The following is a 21,954-nucleotide window of genomic DNA, read 5'->3' as shown; positions in this document are numbered from 1 at the left end:
TGGTTTGGAGGGGGGAGGGAGAACATGAGGCAGGATCAGCAATGAAGAACCAGCAGGGACTGCAGTGCCTCCCACATGGCTGAAAGCAACAGCCCCAAGCTTCCAAGAAACGGGGTGTGCAAAATGGAACAGGAGAACCTGAGGCAACGCAGCTCTCAGAAGGACAAAGCATAGTGTGAAACGTGCTCAGAAGGGGACTCACTTCCCCACTTGAACTCAGCCACCTGAGCTGAGGGTGAGGTCATCTCTCCAAGCCCAGTAACAGTGCTGATGGCAGAGCACATGACAGGTCTCAGACCATACCATGGGAAAACCATGGCTGAGAGATGCTTCCTGTTCCCCTGCTAGAGTCACACTAAATGCACTATAGATATTACACAAGCAGCTTCCCTTCCGTTGGATTTGCTTGCACCTGTTATAATCTAATTAGGAGGAAATTGGACTTCCTTTGCTAGCATCATAAACAGAGGCAACATAAATATATAAATCTTTCTCTCAAATTCCTTTTTCTTCTTTTTGAAATGCCAGAAGACTGCCCTGTGAACCCAATGTGCAATTCTCTTTTGCACAGCATGTTGAATAATGGATCAAGTTTATGTCTACCACAGACGAAAATCATGCTTTTTCTGAAACCCATTCACTGCTTCACGTACCCAAATCCTCTAGGTGCTATACATTTCAGCTGTCATAAATCCATGTAATGTTCCTGTGCATGACACTATTCATTTAGACCACCAATTTAGCTAAATTGACAGATGTGAAAAAACCACATGTAACCAAACAATTCCCCAGTGATCACACAGCTGCTGATGCTGAAGGGACTGTGTGCTTAATTCAGCAATAGTCAGGCACTTCCATCCCCGTTTGCCACCTGCTGTCATATAATGTCAGGTGGAGCGGTGCTGCTCTCACTATGCCTGCTTCTATTCGAGACATTCTCCTTAAAGCCTTTGCAAGGAAATGAAGTGCAGTCGGTGGGATCCTGCACCCACTTTCCCTGAGGTTCATAAGAATCTCCCACTGCATTTGATCAGGGCCCAAGGACCAATTCTTAAAGATGAGGAAAATTAGCATCTGGCCCTCCTTTCAATTTCTATGCAAAACTCCCTTGTGTGCATCAAAAACAATTCTATGAAAGAATAGACAAAATGGTATTTATTACCCTTATCTTTGAAGTCTAGATCCTGCCACACACACTACAGTTCAACAGTGCTTACTCTTCTGCCTTCTCAAAGCAGTTTAGGGACCTTCTCAAAGTCAGCCAGACAAGGTATAGCAAAACAGATTATTAGGCCCCTATTCAGCAGTGTCTTTAGCAAATCTTTATGACCCCTTAATGTAAGTAGCCAAGAGCTTTGACGACTCAGGTCTTCAAACAGCAAGGAAGCCCCATTTCAAAGCAGCACCAAATATTTCTAAAATGAGCATACAGCTCTTAAAGTTTTCTGAAAGGCTTTTGTTTTACAATATGCATCAATTTATTGTGCAGGATCCAGTTTTCCACAATTTTTAGCACAATGAAAGTCATCAGGAAAAACTGTTTGCTTTTCTATAGAATGAACAAAAAGTATTCAGATTATATTTCTTTTTGGCATACAACAAAGAATAAACAGAGGATGTGATTTTTTTCACATAGAATTCACCATTGTCTTGATGTGAAATGGGAGAAATGCATGCTTTTCTCTTCAAATCACTATAAATCAGCTTTCATCGTGAACTTTCTGCATAATATTAGCCTGCCCAACCATGTAAACAAATAAATGAATCAATGTAACATTGTTTTTATATGGCATATTTTCATCGTTCATTAGTAATTTAATCCTGCATGTGTTCTGCAGTTTGATAGACAAGTTGTGCATGGGGAAAAAAACCAACATTCTTAAGACTTTGGCACCTACAGCAAAGCTATTAAATTCATATTAATGTATCAAAATAAGTAATCAGCAACTCTTAAAATCAGGTCATTCATTTTTGTGCCTAAATTTAGATCTAGATGATTAACTTAAGGCATTCACAGTTGAAAAATGTTCATCCAAATGTGTCATCAGGGAGGGTTGAATAGGTTTCTAGAAGAAACACTTGAGAGAAAAATTCTAAATGATAACAATTTAAATGATAAACAGCATTATAATTTATTATTCATATAGTTCTATTGGTGTGCCTGGCATTCTAAAGGCAACAGAAGAAATGCAGCTAAATATGTTATTCTAGCTAGACTTTAAAGGCTAGAGCTAAGGCTATAAAGATTTAGAACACAATTACTGGTGTTCAGCTGATTGTAGTATTTTTCAAAGGAAAGGATTTGAACAGAGATTTTTCTCCTTTGCCCTGTGAAAAGATAATACTTGTGAACCTAAACTTCATAAAGCAAAGTTTTCCAGCTTTGACCTATATCCATAAATATATTTAGATGCTTAATTTTTATGTCAACATCCAGTTTCGCATTGATATCAAGGGATAAACAATGGGAAACAGGGATGGGATTCATCTCTAAAATAAGTAGACAGGAAAGTAATTCCAAGGAATGACATATATCACACTAAGGCAAGTGTCTTGGAAAGATTTATGATATGACTCTCCTTCTGTTAATCAGAGAGGAAGAAAGACAGCTCGTTTCAACTTGACATCTGACTTTTAGAGGTGAAATAAATCCTTCTATTGGTGCCTACATCAAAGTTTGTTTTGTTTTACAAAGATTTACTTCTTTTGGGTTGAACCATGGAAAAACCCCAGCGTTTCTAGATGCAGAAATTTAGGAATATTCAGTACCCAAAAATCCTATGGCTTTGTATAAAAATTCATGATATCTCAAGGCCACGAATAAAGCATTTTTGTAGACACTTTATAAATGTCAACAAACTTTTTCAAAGGGAGCAGTCACACTCTTAACAAAGCAAAAAGCAAATGTTCACTGGAACAGAGGGGAATAGGTATGAACACCAAGAAAAGACGTGCTCCTTTTTAAAGATGTTTTAAACAACTCACATTCCTGGTGAATTCCACTCCTGGCAGGCAGACAGTGACCATTTGAGTTTTACTCTGTGCCAGCTTCTGTGTCTGGCATCCCATCCAGTTAGTACAATGGATTACTCTTCCAAAGGATCTAACAGCAGTAATGAAGAGGTACTGAACAAGTCTAAATGCAAAATAAAATGCATTTCAGCAGCGGCATTCACAGAAATAGCTTAATAATAACTGCCCATTTTGTAAAGAGGAAGATGGATATTGTTTAATAGGGTCTTTTTGTCAGTAAAACACTCATTTTTATCCCTGTAGCAAAATGTGTCACCATGTGTTACAAGAGAACTCATTCCTTTTGTGTTTAGGGACAAAACAGTAATGTGTAAAAATTTCCCACGAAGACAGTAATGAGGCCAGAACCTGGAAAGCACTTTAAATGTGCACACCTGGATTACAAGAGGAAATGTTTACAGATTCAAGTCCACCCATGCTACCACTCCCTGAGATGACAATGGGGGCGAACCACTTCTTAAGCCTACCTTCAGCAGTGACACTTGATTTCTTGTGGAGTGTTGCAGTGTTGGACAGTACACATTTTCATTCAGTACACAGGGCAAAGCTGAGGCTCAGGAACCTGTTAACTATCAATGATGTAGCCATCAAATCCTTTTATAAAGAGGGGAAACATGAGCTGGTTCGGAGAGGGTCAAGCCTGTCTAAAACAGACTAGCTGGACTGACTCTCTCTCTCCCCCCACTGGCAGTGGAGTCTAGAGGCAAGCTGTCTAATTATGGGAGAGACACCTCCTTTTCAGACAGTAATATTTGGGTAAGAGCAATGTAGGAGACAGCCCAAAGCACCTTTAAATTGAAGATTAGGGTAGATTAAGGATGTGTTTTGCTGAAACAAATGTAATTCTCATAATCTACTTTCCAAAACAAAGAAAGTAATAAAAACACAAGCAAACCTCAAGCAGTAGCAGAGCAAACCAATCTATGAGAAGCACACACTTATCACACCACCACAAAACAGCATGCAAAGGCCTGCTACCCTCACAGCATAGATAAACAAGCCCAGCATCAGTTGGTTACCAAATCAGAAAAGCACAAGCTGTCAGTACTTTCCTGACAGCTCTCAACTTCTGCAGGACTCCTGCCACGCCAGCAGAGCCTGTCTTTGTACAGTGCATTTCCCACCAGCAGGCCATAGAGCAGTACAGTTGGGAGGGTGCAAGGGATACAATGCCAGCTCCTGATCACCCCTGTCACCAACAAAACTGACTACCTTTCCAGTGCTCCCAAGGAGCCTCTGATGAGGAACTCCTGCTGGGAGTTGTCATTTTGATAGAAGGCGTCAATGACCCACTTTCTCCGACTGACACCTCTGGCAGAGGTCCCACTCTTCCCTCCCTCCATTGTCTTGCACATCTTTGACAAGAGTTATTAAACTCTCACATGCTCAGAGTCTTTCCCACTCAGACCTTCCTTGCAGCATGGTGAAATAGCAATAGTGAGACTGAATAAATCTGATGTAGTGAATATCACTTTTCTAGGACTGGTCTAGAGAAAACACAAAAAATTAGTTTTACATCTGCAGTCTCCATAAATCTCATTATTTGGGTCTAGCTAATCTAGGCCCAGGACAAATACTTTGTGTCTAATTAGGCAAACCATCCTCTCCACGATAAAATCAATATGATAAACAACTGATCTTACAAACAGAAAGCATTGTTTGAAAATTGTAGTGAAATTTTACAGTAACTCTATTACAGAGAGCAGAGAAAGTAAAATTTAATTATTCTATATGTTTGAAACAATTTTTTACTAAATTTTTGTCATTTTTATGGACTTCAAAATTTTTGACCACTTACAAAGGCAAATATTCTTCTTTAATATAGACAATGTTGATGGGAAAACAAAATAAAGGGGATGTTTGCAGTTTATGGCTACATCTGGTGATACTGCAGCTCATGAGGCAAATTGATATTATTTAATTGAGTGTTATCTACCACCAGTTAAATACAATGCTCACAATTCCCATATTAAAGAGCTTGAAACTGGGCATATTTAAATCAGGGGTTTAAGTTTTGCCATTTTTGTCTTTCCAGACATTTAAAAAGGAAATTGTGATTTATAACCATAATGGGTTATTCTGCTGCCACTAGGATGAAAAGGAAGAAGTCTTCATACTTACAAGGCCTTCACATAGTTAAGAGCATGTAACCCCAGTGACCTGCAACATCAAATGAGAAAACACAAGCTCAGTCTTTCAGCTTTTATCTTTATGCACTTGGGATCTACAATTAGCTCAATTCTGAGCATCTGGTCTTTTTAACCCCTTACATTCAAAGGTCATTCAATCTTTTAGCAGTCAAGGTTTGCTGATATGACAAACATAATTTCATATTTATTAAAAATGGAGACAAGTTAGTGACATGTAAAATTGACCATCACAGGGTTATATGTTTTTCTGATTCTTCCTGTTATTTGCAATTACATTGAAATGCTAAAAATAAAAAATAAAAGAAAAATAACTCTGTCCATTTGCGTGACGCCTCTTCTAGCAAACATGCAATGGTGCATGACAGAGTTGACACACTAATCAGAATTACCAATTTAGAAGTAGTTCCAGTGGTCTTTTATCTTTCTTTCAAGCATCTATCATAGAGGTTAGCTTGGAGTGACTGGTTTGGTTTGAGCCATTGCTGGTTTTCCACCTCCATTAGGTTCTGGCACAGATGAGAGTAGGTCTCTACTGCCACTGAAGGAAATAGCAGAGTCCTGGGGTCTGTACTACAGATAATTGGCTGAGAGACAGTCATGATGCTATCTTTTCATCCTAATATTCACCAATATCAAGTATAATGCAAGTGGTTGGATCCCTGTTCAATGTGAGTGAAAAAAAAACCAGGTTTCTGTCCCAGATTTTTCAAATACAAAGCTTTTAAAACAAAGCCCAGGAGTCTTAGTGCTTATGATTCATTTGAGACATATCCTTAATTCTCCAGTAGTATGAAAATATTTTTGTGACTGCTTCAAACACTAAATTAGTCAATCCGAGCATCCATTCATCTTGCTCAGAAACAAACTCTTCATTTTATACTATAGAGTTGGTAACTGTAAAAGATCCATCACTCTTACAAATATTTAGGTTTTGTTAAAATAGCTCATTGAAGTCAATGGGACTGTTAGGTGCACACCTCAAAGCACTTGAGTTCAGCACCTTACTTAGAAGGCTGTGAAAGAGATGAGAACAAATAATCAGTTTCACTTAATTTGAGACAATTCACTGAGGTAATAAGGTAATAAATAAGGAATTCAATAATCTTAAATGATTTTATGCAATGGATAAACCAAAGACAGTATCTCCAGAGAACAATTCTTGTTAAATCACTCTTAACTGGCATTGTCACACCCCCAGCCCAATACTTCAGTGCAGGATTCATAAATAATACCAGAATCAAGCCATCATTTTCAGCTGCTTCTAGATTACCATTCATACCAGTATTAGCATATCAAGGTAGGAAGAAGTACATGAATATTTATTATCTCCATTTCCACATGGAAGCTTAAATGAAGAATTTGCAAGAATATGAGGGGCAGACCTACAAATATTATTTATGTGTTGAAGCAAAACCTTTGAGCTAAAATTCTGATGGCACAGTAATGACTTTGAAGGAGTGAAAAAGCTGTGCCTGTGAGCATGTTATTTCTGTGAGATATCACTGAAATAATGGCAACAATTACTCTAATTGGCTGTACTGACAATGAGTACAATTCATGGAGCCCTTGAAAATAGGCAGCTAGGAAACCAGGGGAAGAGCACAGCTGAAGGCAGCTGAACCATGGCAGTGCACATAAGCCAGGCGATATTTTGGCACAGTGAGGGCACATGAACTCCCAGTCCTTTCTCCTTTTCACCCTTCAAATTTTCAGTGGCAATACTTCCAAGCACTTCCCACCAGCTCCTCCTCATTGCCAAGCCCTCCTTCCCCCTTGCCAGTCACTGCCCTGAGGACCACAGGGAAGGCTCTACCACTGTCCATCCTGCTAACAACAACCATCAGACTTTCCATAGAGAGGTTTAGGGTAGAAACCATCCTGTCTCCATTATTCCCCCCGAGATATCAGATAGCCATGGATAACCCTTCACACTGTCTCAACAACATGTGGCTCTTCTCAGCCATTCCTGTATCTTAGAAAAGACTGGGAAATATGGTGTACCACTGTGAGATTCCATTCATTTTGTTAAACAAAGAGAGGAACGTCTATAATCCAGGGGGTTTACAGATGTGACCACCTTTTTCAGGTGCCCACCTTTCTCCATTGATTAGAAAGAAGGTGTTCCCTGCAGGGAGACAGGATTATCCCTTCCTCCCAGGTGTAGGTAGCAAAAACATAGACACATTTGCACTCAGATTCAGTAAATACAATAGTAATAGTAAATTCCACCTCTAAATACTACACAGGGGTACAATAATGTTTTATTACATCATTTATGATTGTCCCACCATGGAAAATCCCCAGCTGATTCCTGCATCTTGCCTAGTAACCTGTCAGTGGACTAAGAATAATGCTATGTATTCATCACATCAGAGCAGCTGGTCCACCTCAGACCTAGCAGCATCTGTTTTAGTTTCAGTAGTGGAGAGAATATGAGAAAAGGGAGCTTTGCAAGAAGGAGAAAGAAGGGGAGGATAGAGAACAGAGACAGCAAAAACAGAACAAGGAGAGAGAGATGAGAAAGAGCATCGCTGAAAGCAACTTTTACTGCAGTTTAAGATTAATGACTGCTCATCCACAAGCACTCTACAACCTGAAGTAAGTGGAAGAAACTGGAGATGCTACTCAATAGCCAGTGTAGCCCTTTGCAGACATAAAAAGCAGTACGCTGATGTTCCCACTCAGACATATAAAACCAATGTGATGTATGTAGCTTTTAAGTGTTGGTGCAGCATAAAAGTTTTATTGCTGCTTTGGCTTGAAGAAAGCTTCAAACCTCAGTTTAGGAATTGCAAGCCCCTGTAAAAATGGTTATGAAAGGCATTTTTCCTAATCACGTTAGCAAACCCTTCTCTCCGTTTTCTCTCTCATTAAAAAGCTTAAATATTTTACAGCTATAGTGTGCAGGCTTATGTCCAGATTACCCTTCATTAAATGACTTTTACAGTAACTGGAAACAAGCCTTTTCTATTATTACACAGCAGCTAATTATGTCTCCTTTGTTTTCATTTCGTCGTTTTAAACAAAGCTTTTAGGGACCCAGCTACTCTGTGAGAGGTGTTGCCAAGCTGAACACATTTCCAGCAAATCCCAGCTGGGCTGCATTCATTTCATCTGATGATCTTTGCAACACGAAGTAGCTTTTTGGAAAAGAGAAAACAGAAAAAAACAAGGAAAAGGGAAAAGAAAAAAGAAGAGGTAGACAGGAAGGAAGGAGATGAAAAATCACAACATCTAACCTATAGTGCTCTTACACTGCTTTAGTGCAAAGACAACTCACTGGGGAAAAATCCATCAGGATGTTAGTGAATAATGAAATATGATGTACAGAGATTCTAAACATCGTAGCTAAGCTATGTGAATGATCAGTTCTATCAGGCATTTTCTGAATTCTGACAGCATTGCTGTTTTCAGATTACCACAGTAATGTTTCCAAAGTGTATTATTACATTCACAGCAAGAAAAGAAGGGGAGGAGGCCTGAAAATTACTTCCCTTCTGGCAATGAATTGTCATTCATGTCCCACATTGAGCCAGTTCCTCACATTGCCTGGGAAGCCAAGGGAACCAACAAAAAGATATGATTTCCCCAGAGCTGGGGAGCCAAGGGAAATGATCAGGCATCTGAAGACTCCCTAGGGTGCAAAGAGCAATAGCAAAAGGCTTTGCTAAAGAGAGATACTTTTCAGTATCTGTGCAAATAAAATCTACATTTAGATTTTATTTTAATTGCTCATTCTCATCCACGATACACTGACTAATCAAAGTAATCATATCAGAAATTATAACAAGGTTTCTTATGTGTGTTTCCATGTACAAGGAGTAAATTTTACCTCCTGAACAGTGTGTAAGATAACTGGCCCTTGCTCCATAAAGTCTTAAAAGCCCACAAGTATACAAGACTTTTTCTCTCCTTTTCTCATGGGCATTTCATAACACCATAACACTCCTTTTTTTTCATTGTTCTTTCATCCTTTTAAAGCTTCCTTGACCAGGTAGCTTTCTAGCCTTTCTTGAGCAGATGGTACTCAACCAGCCCTCAAGGGGAATCCTTGCATTTTCTGCTATGAACACCCTTTGGGCCTGTGAGTCCCACCCTTTACTTGCTTTGGATCACATGTAAAGCTTTCTAGGATTGAGGGGGCATAAAATCCCAAAGGACGATAAATTTGAAGATCTTCTATTGCTACTAGTCTAAAAATTTATAGGATTCTTAAGGGATTGTTAACCTTTCTAAAAGACGTCAAAAAGATGTCACTGTAAGGAATTCAGTAGGAAACTGAAAAGACTGAACACTTGACCTTATCTCTACAGAGCAGAGTAGATGGTTCACAAAATACGTGACGCTTTTCAGTGACTTACAGTGCCACCACATATTCTCACTACAAACCAATGAGGAACCAATCCTTCTTTGCCTTCAGAGCATTTTCTTATATAGACAGGGGAAGAAATGAGCAGCCAAAGGCAGTGGATACGACAGCTCTTCTTCAAACTTCATATCTCATAAAAAGGGTATGCATGGATGGTTTTGTTCATGCTTTCCCATCTCAGGTCTTTCTTCAGCTAAATAGGAGCCAGGCTACACCCTCTTCCCAAAAATCACCTCTAGCTGCCTAAACAGTCCACTTTTGCCCTTCATCCCAAATACTGCCAGAGCAATATGACCAGTACACTCATGAGTCCATTGGTCAGTATAAAGTATGTCCTCTACTCCAGAAAAGTGCTTCTCTCCACCCACTTCACCCACTCTTCTTATGAACACCAAACTTCATGGATTCATTCAGAAAGACATGTGAAGTGAGAAGGCACCTTTTTCTCCCACTGACAGAAGGCAGGAAGCCGCCTCCTGTTCTATTAATCCACAGACCTCCAACCCCATATGTTTTATACAACAACAAAAAGCAAAGCACAATTCCCTCCCCTTGTTTCAGATGCAGGAAATGAAATAGGAAAATGAAAGATGGTTTAGCAAAAATGTAGCTCTGCAAGACCCAGGTTACCTTTTCAAATCATGCTTTTTTTTTCAGACATATTTGTTCATGGAATGGAAAAATGCAGAAAAGAACCCATCTGCCCACGTAGGTGTGGCCTTCATTTTCCTCTTAAAAACCCCTGACATTTCTCTCCCTTTTCAGGCCAAAAGGAGAGGGCTAATCACATAAGGAGACCCCAAAAGCCTGTCTCCTTGTCGCTGTTCCACTGCACGGGCTTTGGCAGAGGCACAGCAGGGGTCCCGTGCAGCTGCTGGAGAGCCTGCCCTGCCTGCCCAGCCTTGCCTCTGCTCCTGTTATTTTGCTACTATATAAGCAGTACAAATACCAAAAAGAAAAGCCTGTCAGCAGACCATTTCCCATTATTTGGAAATTAGCAAGCTTTATACTGTTTCTAAAACTAATTGTTGCCATTATCAGAACACTGCAATGCTGTGTGCATCCACAAAAAATCATCACATAAATGTATTTCTTTCTTCAATATACTGGGCTTTTTTCTTTTCTGTGAACAGTTTTCCTCCCTTTATTTCTGAGATTCCATTCAAGAGAAATATAATAAAAACTCAGGTACAAACAGACTGTTGGAAACTATTTGCTCATGCCTTTCAGTACAAGAAAATTTGTTCTCCTTAATTTCAAAAGAGAGCAACAATTAATTTAGCTAATGAGAATTACAGAGAGGAAAAAAATAAACAAGTACTTCAAACGATTTCTAACCTATAAAAAAAAATATCTTATTTTGGTCCTGACGCCAAAAAAAAAGTCTTTGCATATATAGTCTTACTGAAGCTTTATGCTTTAAAACTTATTCCCAGGATTGTGCATTTGGCAAATGCAGGCTTCAAATTGCTGTTGTATCGATGAACTGATTTACTTGCAAAGTCCTTTTTTAAGGGAAGGTGTTATTACCAAGCTAAATGCAAAGACAAGCCCAGGACACTACCCAGTAGCAAATGGGGCAAATGTCTGTATTTTTTTGACAACAGCACACAGACTTTTTGACTGTCTCTTTACTAAAGAGAAGAAGAAAAAAGAAGTGCATTCACTGGTTCAAGCATCCCCCTTAGCAGAAACAGGGCTGCAGGGAAAAGAAAACATATAAAAATGCACTGAAGCAAAGTAATGCTCCTTGAAGCTGGCTGTGCCCCTAAACTATGCTCCTGAGATTATATCCCGAGGCAGCAGGGGGCATGGTTAAGAGCAATTCTCCCCGGCTCCAAAAGAATGAAAGCAAGTGTCAGCACTGCCATAAAATCAGTGCATGGATGATTGCTCCCAGGATGACTGGAAGCAGCAGTGACATGAGTCTGGACATGGTGCTGGTGAGGAATCAGCCCTAATGGCTTTCCATCTGATCCCTGGCTGCAGGGGTCAGTTCAGCTGCATGGGGCTGAAAAGCGAGGTCACAGATCTGATGTGTCAGCGTGCAGCCAGCTCTTGACACTTGTTGAGCTGTAAAGAGAAGATTGCCAAATGGCATGGTGGAGCTTAGGATACAACACAAATCTGGCAGGCTTCCTTGTACCCTGTTAATCCACTGTTCCTATACGTTACAGGGCTCTATTTAGTGGGTTTTTCCTGGTTTTCAGGTCTGAATTACAGCTTTTTTTTAGATGCTGTTAAGAAGGGACAGATTAACATGTACCATCATAACATAGGGGAACTTTTAACCTCTATATTATGGTGATTATCTTATTCTTTGCAGGACAAGCTAGCCCAGTCTAGAGAGCATGGACCAGTGTTACACATTGTAATAACATTTCTCTGCTTATTGCCAAGGTGACTCTGTGCTTGCTTACAAAATTTGCACTGTTGTAATTAAAACTGGTTTTCAGATGGACTCAGCCTTTAGCTAGCACAGCTTCTTTGCACGAGGCACTTTCATCAGCTTACCATCAGGTTAGAGTAGCTAGCACAGGCTTCAGTCCCATGAAACATTCAAGACTGCCCTGCTCACGAGGTGCCATCTGTCAGCTGAACCATGACAACAGATTATAAACCCATTCCTGGCCTGCCCCTAGTGTCTAATAAAATGCTGTGAAAAGCCCCACTCTCACTCCCCTGACTGGCTTTTCCAGACCACACAGCACCCTGAGGATGTCAAGCATAGCTGGGTCTTCTCAAGCCTGCTCTCAGGAGCCAGCAGAGCAGCTCCCCTCATTCTGCCAACGAGCTTAGTACCTTCAGCTCTTTTCCTCTTCACTGCACTACACAACAGACCTGGAAATCATGCCTTTGATGGATACCAGTGACAATTAAGAGTGAATGAAAATTATAATTACAAGCACTCATTGTGAATGGGGTTAATTTCCCTACACTCCCTGAAGGACATCAGGAGGTGAATGAAGGGAGACATATGCCCTGAAATCCTGAAATGGCAAAACGATTCTCTTTCTTCACTGTATTCTGCCACTCTTCACGAAAGAGCTGACAAGAATAGCACGATCACTGGTGCAAACAAACTTCTGCAGCACACAGAAGGACAGCAAGAGACAGATATTTACACCAGGTGTATAAGCAGAAGACATGCTATCTGTGAGTGACAGGACCTCCAGCTTTCTGATACTGCCAACTTTCTGTATTTTTCACTCTTGAGCTTCTTGCGTATTCCTCTGACCACTCAGAGCATCACTGGTGGCAGTTCAATCACAGGCAGCAGCAGAAGCAACAAGATTCCCAGGGGGAATATCAGAGATAAGTGCGAGGTTGTTGGGACACTTTGCACCATTTCTTCGTCATAGACCCATCACAACCCTCAGCACCTGAAGCCACCTCTGACATCCCAGCCCCACTGCACAGCAGCAGGAGCCAGAGGGAGTGCTGGAGAGCAGACAGGAGCAGGCAGCAATAGGACAGTGGCAGCAGCACTCAGCAATAAGAAGCAAATCCCATGTGTGTTTGGCCTGAAGCAGATCTCTAATTTCAGCCACAGCAGCCCACATCAGGGCAGCCCCAAAGCTGCACAGAGAGCACCTGCCAGAGGATGCCACACAGGTACTGCAAGGCTACCTGCTGTCTACAGCTACACTCCATGGCTGCAATGGAGACTTCAGAATCTTCTAAGTGCTCTGCAAAGTACCAATACTCATCCTAGTACACAACGGGTTATACTGAGGAAGGATCTATAATGGGGTTGTAACATGATACCAGTTAAAATCAACCGAGACTTATTTTTATTTAAACAGTAGTAAGCATGGCTTAGGTCCTTCAAGCAGTGAAATAGTGGTATGGGTTTTACTCACATGACTAAGTCCCATGGGACTAGAAGGTCACATTTCCCATGCAAATCAGCAAATCAACTTTTCCATGAATTTTATCTGTAATTTTTAAATAGCAGTACCTACAGACTAAGAACAGGATTCATCCCTCTTAATGCTGAATGTCTAAACCCAAGGTGTCCCATCTGAGCTCACTGCTCCAGGCTAGCCTAGCCAGTGGGAAGAGTTAAGCACTTGGAGTTGAGCAAGTCATCTCTCACGGAACAGATGTTGAAGACATGCCCTTCAGTAGTGCTAGCTCACAAATAGACGTCATTTAAACTGCAGACTTATAGAGGCAGGTGAGATGAATCCTATGCCATATTTTTTAATAATTGGGCCTGAATTCTTTGAAAGTTATCCTTGTAGTATTAAACCTTTCTGTTTTGACACTTTCCAAAAGAACAATCCAATATTAATGGTAATTAATTTATCTGGAGAATTATGTCAAGGTGCTCAACATTTTTGAAATAAAAGAGATTTGCAGAGCAACCACGTCTATAGTATGTCCCACCTCAGTCCTACCCAAACAGCTTCTCTCAGAGATCCTGCAAGTCTTGACCTTTGGCAAGCAGGATGGCATACCACACTTGTAGGGTGCCTTAGGCACCCTTGGCTGTACTTACAGGATCATAGCTCCCCTTAGTAGCCAACCACCCACTGATCCCACTTCTGATATGGCATCCAGACATGACACTTGAATGCTGAACAGCAAATTGCTGTGATGCACCACTGTCATTCCGTATAAGGAAAATACGAAATTAAGGTCTTCTTCCAGGAATTCCAGAGAGAGCATTCACCTTACCCAACCTACATCTGGTCTACTAAAAGCACCAACTGGAGTGTTTTTCCCTTTCACAAACATGCAACAGCACCACAATGGGATAGCTTTGTCTCAGCTAACTCTAGCTGCCAAAGAATGAAGCATCTGATGAAAGCCAGTTGCTCCCTGGGCTTCCTCCTCCAGAGTCACTGTGGTGATATATTTCTTGGTGCTCACCAAAGGTCACTGATTTTTCTGAGCAGCTACAGTTGGGTGAAATGAATCTCATCTGAAATTTGCAAAGCAATTCAGCAAGACTTACTAGAAGACCAGGAACAAATATGACATTTATTATACTGTGTTCACTCATCTCCATATTAAAAAACACAAACCAGTGTCCTCTCATAGTTACAGAAAGTGGAAACCTTTAATAGGAATATAAAATGTTACATGAATACTTAAGACTACTATGTTTTTGTCTATTTTACTTAGTCACTTGTCATAAGATGTAATACACAGATATTCTCACTCTGTTCCCTGCATGTGTCTGTGTTTGTTTTCATAGCCTTTCAGGAACAGGAGGCTTTTCCAAGCAAATGATTATTACAGGAAGGAAAAAAAAAAGGTTACTGCTAGGATGCTAGATTAAATTTTTATAGGCAATCTAATGTACTTAAGAGAAATAATGCTTTTACTATGTTGGAGGGGAAATTCTGATGCAAGTTCTTTTTAGATCACAGTTTAAAGATCTGCAAGAGAAGAAGTGATCCCAGGCAAGACTCAACCCAGCCTACCTGCATTCTCTTCCTGTCACCTAACCCCTTACTCCTTAGAGAGAGCATCTGTAGATCTGAGCCCGCCTGCAGTTACACCAGAAGCTGGTCTCCTGCAGTATAAGATGAACCAAGCCACAGTGAGCCCGGTGCTGCTGCCACAAGGCCAACACAAATCAGCCACTTCAAAGGCAGCATTGGTCAATTTAACTGTTTCAAAGGTAACTTAGGTATATCACAGGTACTTACTTGATGCCAACAACAAATTGGTATTGCTTTAAAAATCTTATTCCTCACAGTTACCTTTCCAGCTAGAGGTCACTAGCCAGAATCTGGCCCCTGATTAATTAATCCAATTACTTCCTTAAAATTGTTTAATTACTTTTAGCTTTAAGAAGTTTGAGGACTTACAAAGGACAACAAGCTCCTTCTTTCCTTCTATTTTTAATTAGATTAGAGGTAATTTTAGTATTCAAATGAAGAGTAACAGATGTAGATCTGCGTGGTAATGCTGAATCAGAAAGTAATCTTCTAATAAACATTCAGGCTTTTTAGCAATGTTGACTGTTCAAATCAAATTACGATACATCCATTTCTAAATTTTATTGCCTCGGTCCTCTTTCACTTGACTATAAATATTGATCATGGATACTCAGATCATTTAGCTTTTGATATTTTGGCTTATTTTAAAATCTTCTAATGGAACTAGAAAAACTCATCTTTTCATGTGATGAGTAATATTTTCCTTTTTTTACACTGAACTTTTGGACAATGGTTGTATTTAGGTGTTTCTACCTCAGCTATGATTTTATTTATTCCTGGATCCAGCTCACTTCCAGAGTATTGAATTCCAAGCCAAATTCTCTCCCTAGAAGTCTGCAACTGCAGTTTGGCAACTTTTTGACTGAAAAATACATATAAACAAAGGCATTGGAATCCTGCTGGGTATGCTTATTAAGGCACCAGATATTTAAATTAAATGGCACCTAGTATAGACAGCACAATCTGCTGGAAGAAATGCATTATCCTACTTTGCTTTCTTAGAGTAATAAGTTTGTAGACAATACCATGGATATGTTCTGAAAGGGACTTTGATCAAATTCCAAGCATTCCAGTTGCAAACATAAAAGTTAATTGAAGCAAATGGAATTGCATGGATGGGGATTGAGGAGTTTTGCTCCCAAGTCTCCTTAAATCTCTTACCAAGCTTCCTCTATTTATGGACTTGTTCCAAAGCTTGTTATAGTCAGTCAAAAGACTTCTACTTTCAGAGAATTCAAGAGAGAACCTAAATACATAGGTTACTGTCTGCAAGGGATGTAAGCATACATTTGACTCTAAGTAAGAAAGCAGTGCCACTGTAGTCAGTAGCATTACTGAGAAATTTGAAGACTGACTTGTATTTTTATGCCTGACTGAATCAGGTCATCATTTCTAATTATGATCCTGATTATATTCTGAACTGAAGTCAGTGGGAATAAGAGCAGGGAAGTGTTTCTCTGGAGGGTCACATCGACATAAGAATTAAATCAATACCAGCTCCATTCTGATGAAATCACTGGAGTTAACACCAGTAGAGACTGAAAGTGTACAGTGGTAAATCAGATCTAAAGCTTGTTACATGGTTTTGACACATCTTTCAGTTTTATCAGAAAGCCAAACACAAAACTTAGCACTCTGAAACATCAGTGGATTTTAGACACTCCCTGAAGGGCTTTGAGTACTGAAATCAATGAACGGATTGAAAAGGACTGACCTATAAATGTAGTTTTTCAGCTGTGACAAATGAAATATTGATAGTCGTCTTCATTTTGCTTAACTCTTTCTCACTCTTTCAAAACATCATGTGTAATAGACCATAACAGAATGGAAATTACTTATAAAAATGTGGCAGGGTTTCACAGAAAGCAACAATTATTTTTATTTCCCTGAGAATCATGTCGCATACCAAGAAATGCAAAAATATATACTTGCAAAAGACTGCAGCAATGACTGGGCCAGAACAGGGATTACTGATGGGCTGTATCAATGCTAACACATCTAGTTAGGTTGAATTTTATGAATTTGGGGATTCATTAAGATGGTGTCATAATGAATATCATATATGAGCCTTCTCTAGCCATAAGACATCTCTTACCAGCATGCCCCTCAAGGTCAGCATGGCTTTACAGAGGGAGATTCACAAAACAATGGGGGCCTTCCAGGAACGTAAGGGTTGCCAGCTGAGTCATTAAGGACTTGCCTAAATGACTCCTAAATAATCTAATATCCTCAAGCATTCAAAGCTTTGTCATAAACAATTCCATATGTGTGCAAACGAACCTTCTTCAGGCATGAGCTTCACAGCTAAACGGCTGAACTCAAGGTTTTTGATCCCAAAGTCCCCCTGCTGCTGAACATTACAACATTGCAATATCTTTGTGGACATCCTCCTGAGGGACCTATCCAAGACCATTCTTACTAGATTTCAGAGGCATCTGTGAGATGAAGAAAATCTGATGTTTCTCACAACAGAAATAACCATGAACATCCATCACACTAGATATTAGGAAGTGCACCCTGGGTTGTTTAGTACACCCAAAACATAATGTGAGAAATACCTAACCACATCTAAGCACTGTAGGCAAGACGTAGAGACAAATCCATAACCAGTTTCAGAGGGAAAGAATAGCAAGCCTGAGACATTGCCACAATGCTGGTCTCTGAGAAAAATAAGGTCAAATTCACAAGTTAACCAGGCACATCTTCAAAAGCATAAAATGGGATCCTTCATTACAGAATTACCAGGCTATCTCACACAACTATCACTCTCCTTCCACAGCCCATCTCTCTTATTCTTTCAAAATAATTGGGCTGAGAAAGAAATCAGGAAATTAGAATAAAATAAATAAAAACTCTTTCTGATCATTTTCAGATGTGTTCCATATACCTCTCCTTAACCCAGCACAATCATGTTTCATTGCCATCCCTCCACAATATAAAAAGAATCGCCAGATATGAAGTAGCACAAGTAAAGTGGACAATTAGTGAAGAGCTGGCATGTTCTGAACCCCTATTCATTATTTGGCGTGGATCTTTTTCTTTTTCCTTTTTTTTTTTTTTTCCTCTTTTCTTTTTTGGAATTGGCTTTCAAAACGTTTCCATGGAAAACTGAGAGGAAGGCAGCTATCACAAGCAACAACAGAGGCTACCCAGCAATGCGCTTTTTCGACTCTCCTTTTTCTCCCCCTCTTTTTTATTTTTTTTCTTTCTCCTCCTTTTCTTAAACTCGTCCAGGCTTAAGTTGAACAGTTTGCACCAGCATATGGCAAAGGTTGAGGTCAGACAGATAAAACGTTTCATTGCACCAAAGAATGGTTAACAACACGTGAATGTAAATTCTAACACATCGTAAAACTGTTGCAGAGCAGGCTGAAAGGGGTCTTTAGTTATGGCAGGAAATCTGCTTCCCAGCCCCACCCCATCCCTTCCAGTTCATTTCAGGTATTGTGGCGCCCGGAGGGGCTTTGGAGTCCCCTCCCCTGGCAATCTGCGCCCGGCCCCGCCGGCAGATTTCTAATGACTTTCTGATGAAGATTTAGGAGGGTTTGTGTCGCGGAGCTGTGAAGGATTTCAGCCGGGCACCCCTCTCCGGCAGCCAGCCCCAGCCACTCTTTTGTCCCCTCCTCGCTCCAGTGCACCCCCGGCCCCGTGGCTTCCCTGCAGACAGTGCAGCGGGAGGGCCCCCTCCCTCCGCACGGCCCCGCTCTCCCGGGCCCGCAGCCACGGCAATTTGTAGCCGTGCTGGTGGCGGGACCGCCCCCCGCCATGGGCCCGGGCCCCGCCATGGGCCCGGGCCCCGCCATGGGCCCGGGCCCCGCCATGGGCCCGGGCCCCGCCATGGGCGTGGGACGCAGCCGGGTCCCCTCAGAGGCGGCCGCCGGCGCGGGGCCCTGGGGCCGCCCCCGCTGCCGCGGTCTCCCCACCCGGCCAGGACCCGAGGTGCCCTCTCGGCCGTGCTCCCCTGGGAAGTGGGGCGCAGCCCGCTCCCGGGCTGGGCTCTCCTCACTTAAACCAAAAACAAAGAGGGGGAGCCACGGCCCCACCTCTGCGGGGACCGGTCCTCCGTCTCTGGTGTCGCTGCTTGCTTATTTCCCTTCCCTTTTTTCCTTTATGTTCATTCTTCCCCCCTGGCACCCCCGCCCCATTCCCACATTTTGTCACCATTATTACAATAAATACAAAGGTTCTGCGCTTAAAAAGAGACTACAAAAACATAAATGAATAAATAAATACTTAAATATCGAATGACATGTTTCTGTCAGACATTAGCGCAGGCTCTGGCTTGATGTTTCCGTTTATCATTTGCTCTAAGTTCCTGGAGCTGAAAGAGATAAACCCCGGCTATTCAAAAAAGAACTCTATAAATCATAACAAAGCACCCAGTTAAAAAGTGCTTGTTAAATTTTATTTTTTTATCATTTCTCCAGAGACAAACCGCAGAGGCACGGTGCTCAATTTTTGTGGAACTATTGAGGTGGTGGTAGATCATATATATTGTAGCAATAATTGGAGCGTTTGTTGTTTGTTTGTGACACAGACATGGACACACACTAACCCGTGCACAGGGACACTGGTCACATTAGTCCCCCAGGCCTCTCTAAACTGCACCTGATGTCCTCCTTCCCTCTTCAGAGCTGCTCCAAGGCAAGAGTGATTAATGCTCTTTTTTTAATCTAGGTAGATGTTAAAAGTGTGGGGGACATTAAGTCCAATTATGAAATATGAGATGCTGAGAGGGTCAAGTCTACTCAAGCCCTGCAATGGAAGAAACACTCCCAGGAGACTTTGATTTTTGGTCGGATGACTGATCGTCATGTCCTCAGAAAGAATTAAATTTTATTACCAGCTTTTGGCAGCATTTAGAGTTTAACATGGCTAGAATTAAAGAACACTTAGTCTGATTTTGATTTCTACCCCTTCTCTTTTTGTTCAAAAGCTACTCTGTTTTTCTCACTGGCTTGGAGGTGCCTGTTAGAGAAATGCAGGTGGCAAGTTATCTCTGGAGGGGTTGTACTGCCAGGATGTTATTCACAGCTCATATTTGCATAATCTCTTGTCTTCTCTTAAATCTTCTGTTTTATTCTCCTTCCTTTTTTTCCTGCCTCAAGTAGCCCCCACAACAGTCTGGCTTAGATTTCTTTCCTTCCACGTGCCTCAGTAACACCAATTGTTCTTATCAAGGAGTTGCAATGCAGTGATCAGTCACACCTTCCTTCCGTTCAGAGAGGCAAAAAACACTGCAGATTTTGTTTACTTTTAACATCTGCCAAGACTTTTAATGTCACAGTGTGAGGAAAGCCCCAGAGACAAATCCAAAAATGAGCATATTAATAATGGTTGGCAACCAGGATCCTGCAGGGAACCATCACTTTACCTTTTGGTGCTGTTTGCCCTTCCTTCAAGTTCCTTCTTGCCCTACATTATGAAAAGACTTCTGTTGGCTAAGAACAAACTCACTGGTGTCATTGAGAAACCTGGTAGTAAATGTTAAAATGCTCAGTTTACCATGCTGAAAACATTAGTGAAAAATCAGCAGAAGGTTTGGGGCTAAACAGGGGGAATCCACATCCCCATTGCATAGGGAAGCCTGTACTTGGGAAGGAAAGTTACACTCTTAGGTGATTTTCTTTTCGTTTAAATATGCATAATTCTTTTTACTTTTCAAGATTCTGGAGTCTGTTCTGAAGTATGTAGCTGCAGTAACCAAAGTAAACAAATACAACAGAAAAACAGAGAAAGACAAGAGGAGACAAAGAAAGGAAAGGAGAGAAAGTTATCAAGGTTATGACTTTGGATTTCCTGCTCCCCCTGTCTGAGATCCAAACCAGCTGCCAAAATACAGGCAGTTTGTGCTTTCTAAGTTGCCCTCATGTCTGCTGAAGCCCCAGCTGCTCCTTCAGAAGAGGTTTCCTGCCAGTCCTATGCCATATCTGCCTGCCTCTTCAGATTTCCCACTGGCCTCTCAGAGACACTTCTCTGAGCCATCTGAGTCAAACCCCTATGGGCTATGCAATTAATTAACTCAGAGTACAGTGAGACTCCAGTGCTAACATCTAACTTGAGGTGTCTAAAAGTAGGTGTCTATTCATTACAGTAAGTGGAGACTGATCAAATGCTCATATTTACATTTGGCTGAACTGGATTGCTCTCCATTCTCTGTAGAATATAATGGGAGACAAAGCACTTAAGACTCTTCTAGAAATCTAAACCTACAGTCTGGACTCCCAGACAGAGAAACTGGAATTAATCTGTGAATTCACTGACTTTGGTCCTTTAGCACTTCAAACATCACATTGTGCTTTATTCCTTTGTAACCCTCCTGGAAGCAGTTAGCCTGTCCCTCTCTGATGGAAAGACCATTGCAGAACCTCACTGTGTCAACCATTAGGAACATTCTCATAACTCCAAGGCTTTATACATCCGTAGCTAATCTATATCCATGTGGTTCTTATGCCAACATCAGCATTTGCATAAAAAATTATTTTTTTCATTGTTGGTATTTAACCCCCTGCTCCACACAGAGCAGTGATATCCTCCCTCAGTCTTCAGTTTTTGAAGGAAAACAAGCCAGGATATTCTACTTTTCTCTCATATGATACTGTCCTCCCTTTCCCCAACCACTCGTGCACAAGTCTGTCAGTTCCCAACCAGAAGTTACACAAGGTAATTCACAGGTCTCACAGAAGCCTTGTACAACCTTGTCAGTGCTTTGCTTTATCACTAAGACTATATAAAGTAGAGGAAAAAGCTGTATAAGGCCAGTAGAAAATGTGAGGGAAGTTTAATTCTGGAAGGAAATTAATAAGAAATGATACCATATAAAAATATAAAACAGCAAAGGATATAGGGAAATATAAATTGTGAATTAATCATCCACCATAACTAAAACAGCCACTGCATATCAACTGTCAAAGACATCTCAGAAGATAGTAGCTGGCTGATTTTT

General features: G+C 41.0%; 1 protein-coding gene across 1 annotated transcript in view; it reads right to left on the bottom strand.

Moving 5' to 3' along the window:
• The window catches only part of OLFM4 (olfactomedin 4), a 38,650-nt gene extending 33,477 nt beyond the window's left edge, over positions 1 to 5,173 (bottom strand). The window contains exon 1 of the mRNA XM_063393535.1: positions 5,155 to 5,173. The gene's annotated coding sequence lies outside the window, so the exon portion shown is untranslated. The remainder of the gene's footprint in view (positions 1 to 5,154) is intronic.
• Between the last annotated feature and the right edge of the window lie 16,781 nt (positions 5,174 to 21,954).

Source organism: Prinia subflava, chromosome 3 (assembly GCF_021018805.1).
Source record: "Prinia subflava isolate CZ2003 ecotype Zambia chromosome 3, Cam_Psub_1.2, whole genome shotgun sequence".
Taxonomy (NCBI): domain Eukaryota; kingdom Metazoa; phylum Chordata; class Aves; order Passeriformes; family Cisticolidae; genus Prinia; species Prinia subflava.
The sequence above is the reverse complement of the archived record's forward strand: the minus strand, read 5'-3'. Positions and strand labels throughout refer to the sequence as shown.